General features: G+C 33.3%; 1 pseudogene; it reads left to right on the forward strand.

Moving 5' to 3' along the window:
* The first annotated feature begins 2,865 nt into the window (after nucleotides 1-2,865).
* Nucleotides 2,866-20,988, forward strand: part of LOC137235702 (uncharacterized) — a 35,810-nt pseudogene continuing 17,687 nt past the window's right edge.

Genomic DNA, 20,988 nt, shown 5'->3' on the forward strand with positions numbered 1-20,988 from the left:
TTTGTTCAACAAATTTGAGTAGATAACTCAGCAGTTGTTTGCATCAGAGCAACAATTTTTGAGATAGTTATTAAAACTGTTTAAAGGTTGTCAAACGTTGTTTCTCGTTGTATGTCCTTTAATTCTAGAGTTAAATTGATAAATAACGTGTACGAATTTGTTTAACGCATTTGTTTTGGTTACTCGATGTCTCCGTTCTCGTGTAGCCTACATATTGCGTTTTTTTTTTAATTTGCTTACCGGGCTAAAGGTTAGCATGTTTAAAATACGTAAGTCGTTTTGTTCAACAAATTTGAGTAGATAACTCATCAGTTGTTTACATCAGAGCGACAATTTTTGAGATAGTTATTAAAATTGTTTAAAGGTTGTTAAACGTTGTTTCTCGTTGTATATCCTTTAATTCTAGAGTTAAATTGATAAATAACGTGTACGAATTTGTTTAACGCATTTGTTTTGGTTACTCGACGTCTCCGTTCTCGTGTAGCCTACATATTGCGTTTTTTTTTTTAATTTGCTTACCGGGCTAAAGGTTAGCATGTTTAAAATACGTAAGTCGTTTTGTTCATCAAATTTAAGTAGATAACTCATCAGTTGTTTGCATCAGAGCGACAATTTTTGAGATAGTTATTAAAACTGTTTAAAGGTTGTCAAACGTTGTTTCTCGTTGTATATCCTTTAATTCTAGAGTTAAATTGATAAATAACGTGTACGAATTTGTTTAACGCATTTGTTTTGGTTACTCGACGTCTCCGTTCTCGTGTAGCCTACATAATGCGTTTTTTTTTTTTAAATTTGCTTACCGGGCTAAAGGTTAGCATGTTTAAAATACGTAAGTCGTTTTGTTCATCAAATTTAAGTAGATAACTCATCAGTTGTTTGCATCAGAGCGACAATTTTTGAGGTAGTTATTAAAACTGTTTAAAGGTTGTCAAACGTTGTTTCTCGTTGTATATCCTTTAATTCTAGAGTTAAATTGATAAATAACGTGTACGAATTTGTTTAACGCATTTGTTTTGGTTACTCGACGTCTCCGTTCTCGTGTAGCCTACATATTGCGTTTTTTTTTTAATTTGCTTACCGGGCTAAAGGTTAGCATGTTTAAAATACGTAAGTCGTTTTGTTCAACAAATTTGAGTAGATAACTCAGCAGTTGTTTGCATCAGAGCGACAATTTTTGAGATAGTTATTAAAACTGTTTAAAGGTTGTCAAACGTTGTTTCTCGTTGTATATCCTTTAATTCTAGAGTTAAATTGATAAATAACGTGTACGAATTTGTTTAACGCATTTGTTTTGGTTACTCGACGTCTCCGTTCTCGTGTAGCCTACATATTGCGTTTTTTTTTTTTAATTTGCTTACCGGGCTAAAGGTTAGCATGCTTAAAATACGTAAGTCGTTTTGTTCAACAAATTTAAGTAGATAACTCATCAGTTGTTTGCATCAGAGCGACAATTTTTGAGATAGTTATTAAAACTGTTTAAAGGTTGTCAAACGTTGTTTCTCGTTGTATATCCTTTAATTCTAGAGTTAAATTGATAAATAACGTGTACGAATTTGTTTAACGTATTTGTTTTGGTTACTCGACGTCTCCGTTCTCGTGTAGCCTACATATTGCGTTTTTTTTTTAATTTGCTTACCGGGCTAAAGGTTAGCATGTTTAAAATACGTAAGTCGCTTTGTTCAACAAATTTAAGTAGATAACTCATCAGTTGTTTGCATCAGAGCGACAATTTTTGAGATAGTTATTAAAACTGTTTAAAGGTTGTCAAACGTTGTTTCTCGTTGTATATCCTTTAATTCTAGAGTTAAATTGATAAATAACGTGTACGAATTTGTTTAACGCATTTGTTTTGGTTATTCGACGTCTCCGTTCTCGTGTAGCCTACATATTGCGTTTTTTTTTAATTTGCTTACCGGGCTAAAGGTTAGCAAGTTTAAAATACGTAAGTCGTTTTGTTCAACAAATTTAAGTAGATAACTCATCAGTTGTTTGCATCAGAGCGACAATTTTTGAGATAGTTATTAAAACTGTTTAAAGGTTGTCAAACGTTGTTTCTCGTTGTATATCCTTTAATTCTAGAGTTAGATTGATAAATAGCGTGTACGAATTTGTTTAACGCATTTGTTTTGGTTACTCGACGTCTCCGTTCTCGTGTAGCCTACATATTGCGTTTTTTTTTAATTTGCTTACCGGGCTAAAGGTTAGCATGCTTAAAATACGTAAGTCGTTTTGTTCAACAAATTTGAGTAGATAACTCATCAGTTGTTTGCATCAGAGCGACAATTTTTGAGATAGTTATTAAAACTGTTTAAAGGTTGTCAAACGTTGTTTCTCGTTGTATATCCTTTAATTCTAGAGTTAAATTGATAAATAACGTGTACGAATTTGTTTAACGCATTTGTTTTGGTTACTCGACGTCTCCGTTCTCGTGTTGCCTACATATTGCGTTTTTTTTTTAATTTGCTTACCGGGCTAAAGGTTAGCATGTTTAAAATACGTAAGTCGTTTTGTTCAACAAATTTGAGCAGATAACTCAGCAGTTCAAGTTCAAATTCAAATTTATTAGTTGAAAAAAGTGGTTGTGACAGTAAGACGGAGTCTTTTATAGCACATCGTCCGTTTTATAAATACAATATAATTACCATAAAACTAAATTCGAGCTTAAGATTAACAATAAAACGATTTTCTTATAATTCATATTAATGTTAAATCTAAACTTAATGTTAAGCCTTAAATATACACTTAAGACTAAAGAGTAGAGCCATTTAAATATGGTAGGAAAGAAAAAACAGAGATAGGAAGTGAAAGAGATGTAGTCATGCAGTTATGTTGAAATCACAATATTCACGCTGAGCTGAAGTAATCATGGATCACCTTATTGTAATTGCTCCTACTCAAAGCACCCTTGAGAAAATCAGGTATAGAGTTCCAAAGCCTTACAGCATTTACAAAAAATAGGCTCGATGAGGCCAGATAGTAATATTTGGGGATTATCAGATTGCGGTGCCTACAAGACTTTGGGAATTTAAGCTTTTCGTAAAGATATTGAGGGGTTTTGAACTCGATGAGCTTGAACATATAAATACAGTTTCGCGCCTCAATGTACTCAAAAATGCTGCATCCTAGTATTTCGCGCTTAAATAGAGAGATGTGATCATATTTCCTTAGGCCGTAGACATAACGCGTGATATTGTTGAACGCAACATCAATTTTGTGGTACGAGGCAGAATCAAACTGACTATAAACTAGCTCTGAGTACGTTATGTGTGGGACTATAAGCTGAACAGCTAGCTTTTTTCTTGTCTCTAAGGGAGTAAACGAGGCAGACATTCTTAATCTGCGTAAAACCGAATAAACACTACTCACGACTTTATTAACGTGGTCAACACAGTTCATTTTAGAATTTATCACAAAACCTAAATTCCTAATTTTGTCAGTAAACGGAAGAACACTATTTCCAACTAACAATTTAGGAATATCTTCAACGTGCACAACACTGTTACTAATGGGCAACACATAGGACTTTTGAGCATTTAAACAGAGACAGTTTTCAAACGCCCATTTCGAAATTGCAGACAAATCACTATTAATTTTAAAACACAAATCCTCGACGAGACCAACACGGCTAGACAAATATAATTGAATGTCATCGGCATAGGCATGGATATTTACGTACTGGCAAACAGAGAACACATCATTGACAAAAAGACTAAACAGGAGAGGGCCTAGTACAGAGCCTTGTGGTACACCCGAGGAAACAGTACATGGTTTTGATGCAGAGCCTTTGCATAACACTCTCTGGGTCCTTCTCGCCAAATAACTAGCCATAAGCTTTACAGAACTGTCAGAGAAGCCAAAATAGGACTCAAGCTTTTTGCATAGGAGGCTATGGCTGACTGAGTCAAATGCTTTAGAGAAATCAAGGAGACACAGGAGAGTAAGGTCACTATTATCGAATTTTACTCTTATATCGTCAAGTATTTTTATTATTGCAGTAGAGCAACTATGCTTGGATCTAAACCCTGATTGGAATGGGCTTAAAAGATGTTGATCTAGGACATATTTTGAAATTTGAGAGGCCATCAAGGACTCACACACTTTTGCAAAAGCAGATAAGATGCTAATAGGCCTATAATTACTAAGCTCGACTGCATTATTTATTTTTGCGACGGGAATAATCAACGCCTTTTTCCATTCCTTTGGAAAACATGACGTTGTGAAGCAGTGGTTAATAATATGTGTGAGAGTTCCTAAAACATATGGCAGCAATAGTTTCACGAATTTCAAACATATTCCGTCTTCACCAATTGCATTGGACTTAATGGTCATAAGTGATTTTAGAACCTCTTCCTCCGACACTTCCCTAAACTCAAAGTTAATCTCCGGTGAAAGGTTTCTGGTTATATGATAAGGTACAGGATTGACCCGGCGGTTGCCTGAGCTAACAAAATAGTCATTAAGGGTATCCGGATCAACCTGACACTCAGATTGCTGCTTACCATGTATATTTAGATTTTTCAAATTGCGCCATAAGTCTTTTGGAGGTAGTGAGGGGTTTAGCTTATAGTCGCAGTACATCTGTTTCGCTTTTCTGGTAATATCAGTGGCTTTATTCCGGGCGATTTTATACTGCGACCAGGCAACCACGGTTTTGCTCCTCTTCCACTTGGAGTAAAGCTTGTTACGATTTTTAATTGCATATCTCACTTTGCCGTTATACCAAGGAACAGAGTTAGCTTTAACACTCACTTTTTTTAGAGGGACGTGTGTATCATAAAGTTTACCAAGAGTTTTATTCAAAAAGTTCAGCTTCGCATCCACCGTAGCAATACTCCAACACGCGGTCCAGTCGACATTAGACAAATCCCAAAACAACGAGCGTACATTTATAGACTTAAAATCACGATATACAGTAGTAAGAGTATCAACAGGGCAATTAAAGGTAACATCCAGTGTACAAAAAACTAAGTCATGGTCCGAAATAAAGCTAATTTGGTCAAACTTAAGAACATGGTCCGGGCTTGACGTGATAAAGAAATCTAACAAGCTCGGAGTCGTATTTTGCGAATATCTTGTTGGTAAATGTGTGTTACGATGGTGCATCAGAGCGACAATTTTTGAGATAGTTATTAAAACTGTTTAAAGGTTGTCAAACGTTGTTTCTCGTTGTATATCCTTTAATTCTAGAGTTAAATTGATAAATAACGTGTACGAATTTGTTTAACGCATTTGTTTTGGTTACTCGACGTCTCCGTTCTCGTGTAGCCTACATATTGCGTTTTTTTTTTTAATTTGCTTACCGGGCTAAAGGTTAGCATGTTTAAAATACGTAAGTCGTTTTGTTCAACAAATTTGAGTAGATAACTCAGCAGTTGTTTGCATCAGAGCAACAATTTTTGAGATAGTTATTAAAACTGTTTAAAGGTTGTCAAACGTTGTTTCTCGTTGTATGTCCTTTAATTCTAGAGTTAAATTGATAAATAACGTGTACGAATTTGTTTAACGCATTTGTTTTGGTTACTCGATGTCTCCGTTCTCGTGTAGCCTACATATTGCGTTTTTTTTTTAATTTGCTTACCGGGCTAAAGGTTAGCATGTTTAAAATACGTAAGTCGTTTTGTTCAACAAATTTGAGTAGATAACTCATCAGTTGTTTGCATCAGAGCGACAATTTTTGAGATAGTTATTAAAATTGTTTAAAGGTTGTTAAACGTTGTTTCTCGTTGTATATCCTTTAATTCTAGAGTTAAATTGATAAATAACGTGTACGAATTTGTTTAACGCATTTGTTTTGGTTACTCGACGTCTCCGTTCTCGTGTAGCCTACATATTGCGTTTTTTTTTTAATTTGCTTACCGGGCTAAAGGTTAGCATGTTTAAAATAAGTAAGTCGTTTTGTTCATCAAATTTAAGTAGATAACTCATCAGTTGTTTGCATCAGAGCGACAATTTTTGAGATAGTTATTAAAACTGTTTAAAGGTTGTCAAACGTTGTTTCTCGTTGTATATCCTTTAATTCTAGAGTTAAATTGATAAATAACGTGTACGAATTTGTTTAACGCATTTGTTTTGGTTACTCGACGTCTCCGTTCTCGTGTAGCCTACATAATGCGTTTTTTTTTTTAAATTTGCTTACCGGGCTAAAGGTTAGCATGTTTAAAATACGTAAGTCGTTTTGTTCATCAAATTTAAGTAGATAACTCATCAGTTGTTTGCATCAGAGCGACAATTTTTGAGATAGTTATTAAAACTGTTTAAAGGTTGTCAAACGTTGTTTCTCGTTGTATATCCTTTAATTCTAGAGTTAAATTGATAAATAACGTGTACGAATTTGTTTAACGCATTTGTTTTGGTTACTCGACGTCTCCGTTCTCGTGTAGCCTACATATTGCGTTTTTTTTTTAATTTGCTTACCGGGCTAAAGGTTAGCATGTTTAAAATACGTAAGTCGTTTTGTTCAACAAATTTGAGTAGATAACTCAGCAGTTGTTTGCATCAGAGCGACAATTTTTGAGATAGTTATTAAAACTGTTTAAAGGTTGTCAAACGTTGTTTCTCGTTGTATATCCTTTAATTCTAGAGTTAAATTGATAAATAACGTGTACGAATTTGTTTAACGCATTTGTTTTGGTTACTCGACGTCTCCGTTCTCGTGTAGCCTACATATTGCGTTTTTTTTTTTTAATTTGCTTACCGGGCTAAAGGTTAGCATGCTTAAAATACGTAAGTCGTTTTGTTCAACAAATTTAAGTAGATAACTCATCAGTTGTTTGCATCAGAGCGACAATTTTTGAGATAGTTATTAAAACTGTTTAAAGGTTGTCAAACGTTGTTTCTCGTTGTATATCCTTTAATTCTAGAGTTAAATTGATAAATAACGTGTACGAATTTGTTTAACGTATTTGTTTTGGTTACTCGACGTCTCCGTTCTCGTGTAGCCTACATATTGCGTTTTTTTTTTAATTTGCTTACCGGGCTAAAGGTTAGCATGTTTAAAATACGTAAGTCGCTTTGTTCAACAAATTTAAGTAGATAACTCATCAGTTGTTTGCATCAGAGCGACAATTTTTGAGATAGTTATTAAAACTGTTTAAAGGTTGTCAAACGTTGTTTCTCGTTGTATATCCTTTAATTCTAGAGTTAAATTGATAAATAACGTGTACGAATTTGTTTAACGCATTTGTTTTGGTTATTCGACGTCTCCGTTCTCGTGTAGCCTACATATTGCGTTTTTTTTTTAATTTGCTTACCGGGCTAAAGGTTAGCAAGTTTAAAATACGTAAGTCGTTTTGTTCAACAAATTTAAGTAGATAACTCATCAGTTGTTTGCATCAGAGCGACAATTTTTGAGATAGTTATTAAAACTGTTTAAAGGTTGTCAAACGTTGTTTCTCGTTGTATATCCTTTAATTCTAGAGTTAGATTGATAAATAACGTGTACGAATTTGTTTAACGCATTTGTTTTGGTTACTCGACGTCTCCGTTCTCGTGTAGCCTACATATTGCGTTTTTTTTTTTTAATTTGCTTACCGGGCTAAAGGTTAGCATGCTTAAAATACGTAAGTCGTTTTGTTCAACAAATTTGAGTAGATAACTCATCAGTTGTTTGCATCAGAGCGACAATTTTTGAGATAGTTATTAAAACTGTTTAAAGGTTGTCAAACGTTGTTTCTCGTTGTATATCCTTTAATTCTAGAGTTAAATTGATAAATAACGTGTACGAATTTGTTTAACGCATTTGTTTTGGTTACTCGATGTCTCCGTTCTCGTGTTGCCTACATATTGCGTTTTTTTTTTAATTTGCTTACCGGGCTAAAGGTTAGCATGTTTAAAATACGTAAGTCGTTTTGTTCAACAAATTTGAGCAGATAACTCAGCAGTTGTTTGCATCAGAGCGACAATTTTTGAGATAGTTATTAAAACTGTTTAAAGGTTGTCAAACGTTGTTTCTCGTTGTATATCCTTTAATTCTAGAGTTAAATTGATAAATAACGTGTACGAATTTGTTTAACGCATTTGTTTTGGTTACTCGACGTCTCCGTTCTCGTGTAGCCTACATATTGCGTTTTTTTTTTAATTTGCTTACCGGGCTAAAGGTTAGCATGTTTAAAATACGTAAGTCGTTTTGTTCAACAAATTTGAGTAGATAACTCAGCAGTTGTTTGCATCAGAGCGACAATTTTTGAGATAGTTATTAAAACTGTTTAAAGGTTGTCAAACGTTGTTTCTCGTTGTATATCCTTTAATTCTAGAGTTAAATTGATAAATAACGTGTACGAATTTGTTTAAATAAATAAAAAAAATAAATGTAAGGCGCGATAACCTCCGAAGAGATCTAAGGCCGAGCTTCTCTTCCAATTTGCGTCGTGCTCCTCTTGATTTTTCCCTACAAATTGGCCGGACGGGACCTACATGTTTTATGCCGACTCCGAACGGCATCTGCAAGGCAGATGAGTTTTCACTGAGAGCTTTTCATGGCAGAAATACAATCGGAGCGCTTGCCAGACACTGCCGAGGGGCGACCCCGCTTAGAAAAATTTTCTTCTAATTGAAAAATCTTGTTTCTAAAATTTTGATGTTGCTTTGCCCGGGAGTTGAACCCAGGGCATACGGTGTGATAAGCGGAGCACGCTACCATCACACCACGGTGTTCAACGAATTTGTTTAACGCATTTGTTTTGGTTACTCGACGTCTCCGTTCTCGTGTAGCCTACATATTGCGTTTTTTTTTTAATTTGCTTACCGGGCTAAAGGTTAGCATGTTTAAAATACGTAAGTCGTTTTGTTCATCAAATTTAAGTAGATAACTCATCAGTTGTTTGCATCAGAGCGATAATTTTTGAGATAGTTATTAAAACTGTTTAAAGGTTGTCAAACGTTGTTTCTCGTTGTATATCCTTTAATTCTAGAGTTAAATTGATAAATAACGTGTACGAATTTGTTTAACGCATTTGTTTTGGTTACTCGACGTCTCCGTTCTCGTGTAGCCTACATATTGCGTTTTTTTTTTTAATTTGCTTACCGGGCATGTTTAAAATACGTAAGTCGTTTTGTTCATCAAATTTAAGTAGATAACTCATCAGTTGTTTGCATCAGAGCGACAATTTTTGAGATAGTTATTAAAACTGTTTAAAGGTTGTCAAACGTTGTTTCTCGTTGTATATCCTTTTATTCTAGAGTTAAATTGATAAATAACGTGTACGAATTTGTTTAACGCATTTGTTTTGGTTACTCGACGTCTCCGTTCTCGTGTAGCCTACATATTGCGTTTTTTTTTTAATTTGCTTATCGGGCTAAAGGTTAGCATGTTTAAAATACGTAAGTCGTTTTGTTCATCAAATTTAAGTAGATAACTCATCAGTTGTTTGCATCAGAGCGACAATTTTTGAGATAGTTATTAAAACTGTTTAAAGGTTGTCAAACGTTGTTTCTCGTTGTATATCCTTTAATTCTAGAGTTAAATTGATAAATAACGTGTACGAATTTGTTTAACGCATTTGTGATGGTTACTCGACGTCTCCTTTCTCGTGTAGCCTACATATTGTGTTTTTTTTTTTAATTTGCTTACCGGGCTAAAGGTTAGCATGCTTAAAATACGTAAGTCGTTTTGTTCAACAAATTTGAGTAGATAACTCATCAGTTGTTTGCATCAGATCGACAATTTTTGAGATAGTTATTAAAACTGTTTAAAGTTTGTCAAACGTTGTTTCTCGTTGTATATCCTTTAATTCTAGAATTAAATTGATAAATAACGTGTACGAATTTGTTTAACGCATTTGTTTTGGTTACTCGACGTCTCCGTTCTCGTGTAGCCTACATATTGCGTTTTTTTTTTAATTTGCTTACCGGCCTAAAGGTTAGCATGTTTAAAATACGTAAGTCGTTTTGTTCAACAAATTTGAGTAGATAACTCAGCAGTTGTTTGCATCAGAGCGACAATTTTTGAGATAGTTATTAAAACTGTTTAAAGTTTGTCAAACGTTGTTTCTCGTTGTATATCCTTTAATTCTAGAGTTAAATTGATAAATAACGTGTACGAATTTGTTTAACGCATTTTTTTTGGTTACTCGACGTCTCCGTTCTCGTGTAGCCTACATATTGCGTTTTTTTTTTAATTTGCTTACCGGCCTAAAGGTTAGCATGTTTAAAATACGTAAGTCGTTTTGTTCAACAAATTTGAGTAGATAACTCAGCAGTTGTTTGCATCAGAGCGACAATTTTTGAGATAGTTATTAAAACTGTTTAAAGTTTGTCAAACGTTGTTTCTCGTTGTATATCCTTTAATTCTAGAGTTAAATTGATAAATAACGTGTACGAATTTGTTTAACGCATTTGTTTTGGTTACTCGACGTCTCCGTTCTCGTGTAGCCTACATATTGCGTTTTTTTTTTAATTTGCTTATCGGGCTAAAGGTTAGCATGTTTAAAATACGTAAGTCGTTTTGTTCATCAAATTTAATTAGATAACTCATCAGTTGTTTGCATTAGAGCGACAATTTTTGAGATAGTTATTAAAACTGTTTAAAGGTTGTCAAACGTTGTTTCTCGTTGTATATCCTTTAATTCTAGAGTTAAATTGATAAATAACGTGTACGAATTTGTTTAACGCATTTGTGATGGTTACTCGACGTCTCCTTTCTCGTGTAGCCTACATATTGCGTTTTTTTTTTAATTTGCTTACCGGGCTAAAGGTTAGCATGCTTAAAATACGTAAGTCGTTTTGTTCAACAAATTTTAGTAGATAACTCATCAGTTGTTTGCATCAGAGCGACAATTTTTGAGATAGTTATTAAAACTGTTTAAAGTTTGTCAAACGTTGTTTCTCGTTGTATATCCTTTAATTCTAGAGTTAAATTGATAAATAACGTGTACGAATTTGTTTAACGCATTTGTTTTGGTTACTCGACGTCTCCGTTCTCGTGTAGCCTACATATTGCGTTTTTTTTTTTAATTTGCTTACCGGGCTAAAGGTTAGCATGTTTAAAATACGTAAGTCGTTTTGTTCATCAAATTTAAGTAGATAACTCATCAGTTGTTTGCATCAGAGCGACAATTTTTGAGATAGTTATTAAAACTGTTTAAAGGTTGTCAAACGTTGTTTCTCGTTGTATATCCTTTAATTCTAGAGTTAAATTGATAAATAACGTGTACGAATTTGTTTAACGTATTTGTTTTGGTTACTCGACGTCTCCGTTCTCGTGTAGCCTACATATTGCGTTTTTTTTTTAATTTGCTTACCGGCCTAAAGGTTAGCATGTTTAAAATACGTAAGTCGTTTTGTTCAACAAATTTGAGTAGATAACTCATCAGTTGTTTGCATCAGAGCGACAATTTTTGAGATAGTTATTAAAACTGTTTAAAGGTTGTCAAACGTTGTTTCTCGTTGTATATCCTTTAATTCTAGAGTTAAATTAATAAATAACGTGTATGAATTTGTTTAACGCATTTGTTTTGGTTACTCGACGTCTCCGTTCTCGTGTAGCCTACATATTGCGTTTTTTTTTTTAATTTGCTTACCGGGCTAAAGGTTAGCATGCTTAAAATACGTAAGTCGTTTTGTTCAACAAATTTAAGTAGATAACTCATCAGTTGTTTGCATCAGAGCGACAATTTTTGAGATAGTTATTAAAACTGTTTAAAGGTTGTCAAACGTTGTTTCTCGTTGTATATCCTTTAATTCTAGAGTTAAATTGATAAATAACGTGTACGAATTTGTTTAACGTATTTGTTTTGGTTACTCGACGTCTCCGTTCTCGTGTAGCCTACATATTGCGTTTTTTTTTTAATTTGCTTTCCGGGCTAAAGGTTAGCATGTTTAAAATACGTAAGTCGTTTTGTTCAACAAATTTAAGTAGATAACTCATCAGTTGTTTGCATCAGAGCGACAATTTTTGAGATAGTTATTAAAACTGTTTAAAGGTTGTCAAACGTTGTTTATCGTTGTATATCCTTTAATTCTAGAGTTAAATTGATAAATAACGTGTACGAATTTGTTTAACGCATTTGTTTTGGTTACTCGACGTCTCCGTTCTCGTGTAGCCTACATATTGCGTTTTTTTTTTAATTTGCTTACCGGTCTAAAGGTTAGCAAGTTTAAAATACGTAAGTCGTTTTGTTCAACAAATTTAAGTAGATAACTCATCAGTTGTTTGCATCAGAGCGACAATTTTTGAGATAGTTATTAAAACTGTTTAAAGGTTGTCAAACGTTGTTTCTCGTTGTATATCCTTTAATGCTAGAGTTAAATTGATAAATAACGTGTACGAATTTGTTTAACGCATTTGTTTTGGTTACTCGACGTCTCCGTTCTCGTGTAGCCTACATATTGCGTTTTTTTTTTAATTTGCTTACCGGGCTAAAGGTTAGCATGTTTAAAATACGTAAGTCGTTTTGTTCAACAAATTTGAGTAGATAACTCAGCAGTTGTTTGCATCAGAGCGACAATTTTTGAGATAGTTATTAAAACTGTTTAAAGGTTGTCAAACGTTGTTTCTCGTTGTATATCCTTTAATTCTAGAGTTAAATTGATAAATAACGTGTACGAATTTGTTTAACGCATTTGTTTTGGTTACTCGACGTCTCCGTTCTCGTGTAGCCTACATATTGCGTTTTTTTTTTAATTTGCTTACCGGGCTAAAGGTTAGCATGTTTAAATACGTAAGTCGTTTTGTTCATCAAATTTAAGTAGATAACTCATCAGTTGTTTGCATCAGAGCGACAATTTTTAAGATAGTTATTAAAACTGTTTAAAGGTTGTCAAACGTTGTTTCTCGTTGTATATCCTTTAATTCTAGAGTTAAATTGATAAATAACGTGTACGAATTTGTTTAACGCATTTGTTTTGGTTACTCGACGTCTCCGTTCTCGTGTAGCCTACATATTGCGTTTTTTTTTTAATTTGCTTACCGGGCTAAAGGTTAGCATGCTTAAAATACGTAAGTCATTTTGTTCAACAAATTTAAGTAGATAACTCATCAGTTGTTTGCATTAGAGCGACAATTTTTGAGATAGTTATTAAAACTGTTTAAAGGTTGTCAAACGTTGTTTCTCGTTGTATATCCTTTAATTCTAGAGTTAAATTGATAAATAACGTGTACGAATTTGTTTAACGCATTTGTTTTGGTTACTCGACGTCTCCGTTCTCGTGTAGCCTACATATTGCGTTTTTTTTTTAATTTGCTTACCAGGCTAAAGGTTAGCATGTTTAAAATACGTAAGTCGTTTTGTTCAACAAATTTGAGTAGATAACTCATCAGTTGTTTGCATCAGAGCGACAATTTTTGAGATAGTTATTAAAACTGTTTAAAGGTTGTCAAACGTTGTTTCTCGTTGTATATCCTTTAATTCTAGAGTTAAATTGATAAATAACGTGTACGAATTTGTTTAACGCATTTGTGATTGTTACTCGACGTCTCCGTTCTCGTGTAGCCTACATATTGCGTTTTTTTTTTTTAATTTGCTTACCGGGCTAAAGGTTAGCATGCTTAAAATACGTAAGTCGTTTTGTTCAACAAATTTGAGTAGATAACTCATCAGTTGTTTGCATCAGAGCGACAATTTTTGAGATAGTTATTAAAACTGTTTAAAGGTTGTCAAACGTTGTTTCTCGTTGTATATCCTTTAATTCTAGAGTTAAATTGATAAATAACGTGTACGAATTTGTTTAACGCATTTGTTTTGGTTACTCGACGTCTCCGTTCTCGTGTAGCCTACATATTGCGTTTTTTTTTTAATTTGCTTACCGGGCTAAAGGTTAGCATGTTTAAAATACGTAAGTCGTTTTGTTCAACAAATTTGAGCAGATAACTCAGCAGTTGTTTGCATCAGAGCGACAATTTTTGAGATAGTTATTAAAACTGTTTAAAGGTTGTCAAACGTTGTTTCTCGTTGTATATCCTTTAATTCTAGAGTTAAATTGATAAATAACGTGTACGAATTTGTTTAACGCATTTGTTTTGGTTACTCGACGTCTCCGTTCTCGTGTAGCCTACATATTGCGTTTTTTTTTTATTTGCTTACCGGGCTAAAGGTTAGCATGTTTAAAATACGTAAGTCGTTTTGTTCAACAAATTTGAGTAGATAACTCAGCAGTTGTTTGCATCAGAGCGACAATTTTTGAGATAGTTATTAAAACTGTTTAAAGGTTGTCAAACGTTGTTTCTCGTTGTATATCCTTTAATTCTAGAGTTAAATTGATAAATAACGTGTACGAATTTGTTTAACGCATTTGTTTTGGTTACTCGACGTCTCCGTTCTCGTGTAGCCTACATATTGCGTTTTTTTTTTAATTTGCTTACCGGGCTAAAGGTTAGCATGTTTAAAATACGTAAGTCGTTTTGTTCATCAAATTTAAGTAGATAACTCATCAGTTGTTTGCATCAGAGCGACAATTTTTGAGATAGTTATTAAAACTGTTTAAAGGTTGTCAAACGTTGTTTCTCGTTGTATATCCTTTAATTCTAGAGTTAAATTGATAAATAACGTGTACGAATTTGTTTAACGCATTTGTTTTGGTTACTCGACGTCTCCGTTCTCGTGTAGCCTACATATTGCGTTTTTTTTTTTAATTTGCTTACCGGGCTAAAGGTTAGCATGCTTAAAATACGTAAGTCGTTTTGTTCAACAAATTTGAGTAGATAACTCATCAGTTGTTTGCATCAGAGCGACAATTTTTGAGATAGTTATTAAAACTGTTTAAAGGTTGTCAAACGTTGTTTCTCGTTGTATATCCTTTAATTCTAGAGTTAAATTGATAAATAACGTGTACGAATTTGTTTAACGCATTTGTTCTGGTTACTCGACGTCTCCGTTCTCGTGTAGCCTACATATTGCGTTTTTTTTTTAATTTGCTTACCGGGCTAAAGGTTAGCATGTTTAAAATACGTAAGTCGTTTTGTTCAACAAATTTGAGTAGATAACTCATCAGTTGTTTGCATCAGAGCGACAATTTTTGAGATAGTTATTAAAACTGTTTAAAGGTTGTCAAAAGTTGTTTCTCGTTGTATATCCTTTAATTCTAGAGTTAAATTGATAAATAACGTGTACGAATTTGTTTAACGCATTTGTTTTGGTTACTCGACGTCTCCGTTCTCGTGTAGCCTACATATTGCGTTTTTTTTTTAATTTGCTTACCGGGCTAAAGGTTAGCATGTTTAAAATACGTAAGTCGTTTTGTTCATCAAATTTAAGTAGGTAACTCATCAGTTGTTTGCATCAGAGCGATAATTTTTGAGATAGTTATTAAAACTGTTTAAAGGTTGTCAAACGTTGTTTCTCGTTGTATATCCTTTAATTCTAGAGTTAAATTGATAAATAACGTGTACGAATTTGTTTAACGCATTTGTTTTGAATACTCGACGTCTCCGTTCTCGTGTAGCCTACATATTGCGTTTTTTTTTTAATTTGCTTACCGGGCTAAAGGTTAGCATGTTTAAAATACGTAAGTCGTTTTGTTCATCAAATTTAAGTAGATAACTCATCAGTTGTTTGCATCAGAGCGACAATTTTTGAGATAGTTATTAAAACTGTTTAAAGGTTGTCAAACGTTGTTTCTCGTTGTATATCCTTTAATTCTAGAGTTAAATTGATAAATAACGTGTACGAATTTGTTTAACGCATTTGTTTTGGTTACTCGACGTCTCCGTTCTCGTGTAGCCTACATATTGCGTTTTTTTTTAACTTGCTTACCGGGCTAAAGGTTAGCATGTTTAAAATACGTAAGTCGTTTTGTTCAACAAATTTGAGTAGATAACTCAGCAGTTGTTTGCATCAGAGCGACAATTTTTGAGATAGTTATTAAAACTGTTTAAAGGTTGTCAAACGTTGTTTCTCGTTGTATATCCTTTAATTCTAGAGTTAAATTGATAAATAACGTGTACGAATTAGTTTAACGCATTTGTTTTGGTTGCTCGACGTCTCCGTTCTCGTGTAGCCTACATATTGCGTTTTTTTTTTAATTTGCTTACCGGGCTAAAGGTTAGCATATTTAAAATACGTAAGTCGTTTCGTTCATCAAATTTAAGTAGAAAACTCATCAGTTGTTTGCATCAGAGCGACAATTTTTGAGATAGTTATTAAAACTGTTTAAAGGTTGTCAAACGTTGTTTCTCGTTGTATATCCTTTAATTCTAGAGTTAAATTGATAAATAACGTGTACGAATTTGTTTAACGCATTTGTTTTGGTTACTCGACGTCTCTGTTCTCGTGTAGCCTACATATTGCGTTTTTTTTTTTATTTGCTTACCGGGCTAAAGGTTAGCATGTTTAAAATACGTAAGTCGTTTTGTTCAACAAATTTAAGTAGATAACTCATCAGTTGTTTGCATCAGAGCGACAATTTTTGAGATAGTTATTAAAACTGTTTAAAGGTTGTCAAACGTTGTTTCTCGTTGTATATCCTTTAATTCTAGAGTTAAATCGATAAATAACGTGTACGAATTTGTTTAACGCATTTGTTTTGGTTACTCGACGTCTCCGTTCTCGTGTAGCGTACATATTGCGTTTTTTTTTTAATTTGCTTACCGGGCTAAAGGTTAGCATGTTTAAAATACGTAAGTCGTTTTGTTCATCAAATTTAAGTAGATAACTCATCAGTTGTTTGCATCAGAGCGACAATTTTTGAGATAGTTATTAAAACTGTTTAAAGGTTGTCAAACGTTGTTTCTCGTTGTATATCCTTTAATTCTAGAGTTAAATTGATAAATAACGTGTACGAATTTGTTTAACGCATTTGTTTTGGTTACTCGACGTCTCCGTTCTCGTGTAGCCTACATATTGCGTTTTTTTTTAAATTTGCTTACCGGGCTAAAGGTTAGCATGCTTAAAATACGTAAGTCGTTTTGTTCATCAAATTTAAGTAGATAACTCATCAGTTGTTTGCATCAGAGCGACAATTTTTGAGATAGTTATTAAAATTGTTTAAAGGTTGTCAAACGTTGTTTCTCGTTGTATATCCTTTAATTCTAGAGTTGAATTGATAAATAACGTGTACGAATTAGTTTAACGCATTTATTTTGGTTACTCGACGTCTCCGTTCTCGTGTAGCCTACATATTGCGTTTTTTTTTTAATTTGCTTACCGGGCTAAAGGTTAGCATGTTTAAAATACGTAAGTCGTTTTGTTCATCAAATTTAAGTAGATAACTCATCAGTTGTTTGCATTAGAGCGATAATTTTTGAGATAGTTATTAAAACTGTTTAAAGGTTGTCAAACGTTGTTTCTCGTTGTATATCCTTTAATTCTAGAGTTAAATTGATAAATAACGTGTACGAATTTGTTTAACGCATTTGTTTTGGTTACTCGACGTCTCCGTTCTCGTGTATCCTACATATTGCGTTTTTTTTTTTAATTTGCTTACCGGGCTAAAGGTTAGCATGCTTACAATACGTAAGTCGTTTTGTTCATCAAATTTAAGTAGATAACTCATCAGTTGTTTGCATCAGAGCTACAATTTTTGAGATAGTTATTAAAACTGTTTAAAGGTTGTCAAACGTTGTTTCTCGTTGTATATCCTTTAATTCTAGAGTTAAATTGATAAATAACGTGTACGAATTTGTTTAACGCATTTGTTTTGGTTACTCGACGTCTCCGTTCTCGTGTAGCCTACATATTGCGTTTTTTTTTTTAATTTGCTTACCGGGCTAAAGGTTAGCATGTTTAAAATACGTAAGTCGTTTTGTTCATCAAATTTAAGTAGATAACTCATCAGTTGTATGCATCAGAGCGACAATTTTTTAGATAGTTATTAAAACTGTTTAAAGGTTGTCAAACGTTGTTTCTCGTTGTATATCCTTTAATTCTAGAGTTAAATTGATAAATAACGTGTACGAATTTGTTTAACGCATTTGTTTTGGTTACTCGACGTCTCCGTTCTCGTGTAGCCTACATATTGCGTTTTTTTTTTTTATTTGCTTACCGGGCTAAAGGTTAGCATGCTTAAAATACGTAAGTCGTTTTGTTCATCAAATTTAAGTAGATAACTCATCAGTTGTTTGCATCAGAGCGACAATTTTTGAGATAGTTATTAAAACTGTTTATAGGTTGTCAAACGTTGTTTCTCGTTGTATATCCTTTAATTCTAGAGTTAAATTGATAAATAACGTGTACGAATTTGTTTAACGTATTTGTTTTGGTTACTCGACGTCTCCGTTCTCGTGTAGCCTACATATTGCGTTTTTTTTTTTAATTTGCTTACCGGGCTAAAGGTTAGCATGCTTAAAATACGTAAGTCGTTTTGTTCAACAAATTTAAGTAGATAACTCATCAGTTGTTTGCATCAGAGCGATAATTTTTGAGATAGTTATTAAAACTGTTTAAAGGTTGTCAAACGTTGTTTCTCGTTGTATATCCTTTAATTCTAGAGTTAAATTGATAAATAACGTGTACGAATTTGTTTAACGCATTTGTTTTGGTTACTCGACGTCTCCGTTCTCGTGTAGCCTACATATTGCGTTTTTTTTTTAATTTGCTTACCGGGCTAAAGGTTAGCATGTTTAAAATACGTAAGTCGTTTTGTTCAACAAATTTGAGTAGATAACTCATCAGTTGTTTGCATCAGAGCGACAATTTTTGAGATAGTTATTAAAACTGTTTAAAGGTTGTCAAACGTTGTTTCTCGTTGTATATCCTTTAATTCTAGAGTTAAATTGATAAATAACGTGTACGAATTTGTTTAACGCATTTGTGTTGGTTACTCGACGTCTCCGTTCTCGTGTAGCCTACATATTGCGTTTTTTTTTAAATTTACTTATCGGGCTAAAGGTTAGCATGTTTAAAATACGTAAGCCGTTTTGTTCACCAAATTTAAGTAGATAACTCATCAGTTGTTTGCATCAGAGCGACAATTTTTAGATAGTTATTAAAACTGTTTAAAGGTTGTCAAACGTTGTTTCTCGTTGTATATCCTTTAATTCTAGAGTTAAATTGATAAATAACGTGTACGAATTTGTTTAACGCATTTGTTTTGGTTACTCGATGTCTCCGTTCTCGTGTAGCCTACATATTGCGTTTTTTTTTTTAATTTGCTTACCGGGCTAAAGGTTAGCATGCTTAAAATACGTAAGTCGTTTTGTTCATCAAATTTAAGTAGATAACTCATCATTTGTTTGCATCAGAGCGACAATTTTTGAGATAGTTATTAAAACTGTTTAAAGGTTGTCAAACGTTGTTTCTCGTTGTATATCCTTTAATTCTAGAGTTAAATTGATAAATAACGTGTACGAATTTGTTTAACGCATTTGTTTTGGTTACTCGACGTCTCCGTTCTCGTGTAGCCTACATATTGCGTTTTTTTTTTAATTTGCTTACCGGGCTAAAGGTTAGCATGCTTAAAATACGTAAGTCGTTTTGTTCATCAAATTTAAGTAGATAACTCATCAGTTGTTTGCATCAGAGCGACAATTTTTGAGATAGTTATTAAAACTGTTTAAAGGTTGTCAAACGTTGTTTCTCGTTGTATATCCTTTAATTCTAGAGTTAAATTGATAAATAACGTGTACGAATTTGTTTAACGCATTTGTTTTGGTTACTCGACGTCTCCGTTCTCGTGTAGCCTACATATTGCGTTTTTTTTTAATTTGCTTACCGGGCTAAAGGTTAGCATGTTTAAAATACGTAAGTCGTTTTGTTCATCAAATTTAAGTAGATAACTCATCAGTTGTTTGCATCAGAGCGCCAATTTTTGAGATAGTTACTAAAACTGTTTAAAGGTTGTCAAAGGTTGTTTCTCGTTGTATATCCTTTAATTCTAGAGTTAAATTGATAAATAACGTGTACGAATTTGTTTAACGCATTTGTTTTGGTTACTCGACGTCTCCGTTCTCGTGTAGCCTACATATTGCGTTTTTTTTTTAATTTGCTTACCGGACTAAAGGTTAGCATGTTTAAAATACGTAAGTCGTTTTGTTCATCAAATTTAAGTAGATAACTCATCAGTTGTTTGCATCAGAGCGACAATTTTTGAGATAGTTATTAAAACTGTTTAAAGGTTGTCAAACGTTGTTTCTCGTTGTATATCCTTTAATTCTAGAGCTAAATTGATAAATAACGTGTACGAATTTGTTTAACGCATTTGTTTTGGTTACTCGACGTCTCTGTTCTCGTGTAGCCTACATATTGCGTTTTTTTTTTAATTTGCTTACCGGGCTAAAGGTTAGCATGTTTAAAATACGTAAGTCGTTTTGTTCAACAAATTTGAGTAGATAACTCATCAGTTGTTTGCATCAGAGCGACAATTTTTGAGATAGTTATTAAAACTGTTTAAAGGTTGTCAAACGTTGTTTCTCGTTGTATATCCTTTAATTCTAGAGTTAAATTGATAAATAACGTGTACGAATTTGTTTAACGCATTTGTGATGGTTACTCGACGTCTCCGTTCTCGTGTAGCCTACATATTGCGTTTTTTTTTTAATTTGCTTACCGGGCTAAAGGTTAGCATGTTTAAAATACGTAAGTCGTTTTGTTCATCAAATTTAAGTAGATAACTCATCAGTTGTTTGCATCAGAGCGACAATTTTTGAGATAGTTATTAAAACTGTTTAAAGGTTGTCAAACGTTGTTTCTCGTTGTATATCCTTTAATTCTAGAGTTAAATTGATAAATAACGTGTACGAATTTGTTTAACGCATTTGTTTTGGTTACTCGACGTCTCCGTTCTCGTGTAGCCTACATATTGCGTTTTTTTTTAATTTGCTTACCGGGCTAAAGGTTAGCATGTTTAAAATACGTAAGTCGTTTTGTTCAACAAATTTGAGTAGATAACTCATCAGTTGTTTGCATCAGAGCGACAATTTTTGAGATAGTTATTAAAACTGTTTAAAGGTTGTCAAACGTTGTTTCTCGTTGTATATCCTTTAATTCTAGAGTTAAATTGATAAATAACGTGTACGAATTTGTTTAACGCATTTGTGATGGTTACTCGACGTCTCTGTTCTCGTGTAGCCTACATATTGCGTTTTTTTTTTAATTTGCTTACCGGGCTAAAGGCTAGCAT

The sequence above is a fragment of the Eurosta solidaginis genome, unplaced genomic scaffold, assembly GCF_040869045.1.
Source record: "Eurosta solidaginis isolate ZX-2024a unplaced genomic scaffold, ASM4086904v1 ctg00001051.1, whole genome shotgun sequence".
Lineage (NCBI taxonomy): Eukaryota > Metazoa > Arthropoda > Insecta > Diptera > Tephritidae > Eurosta > Eurosta solidaginis.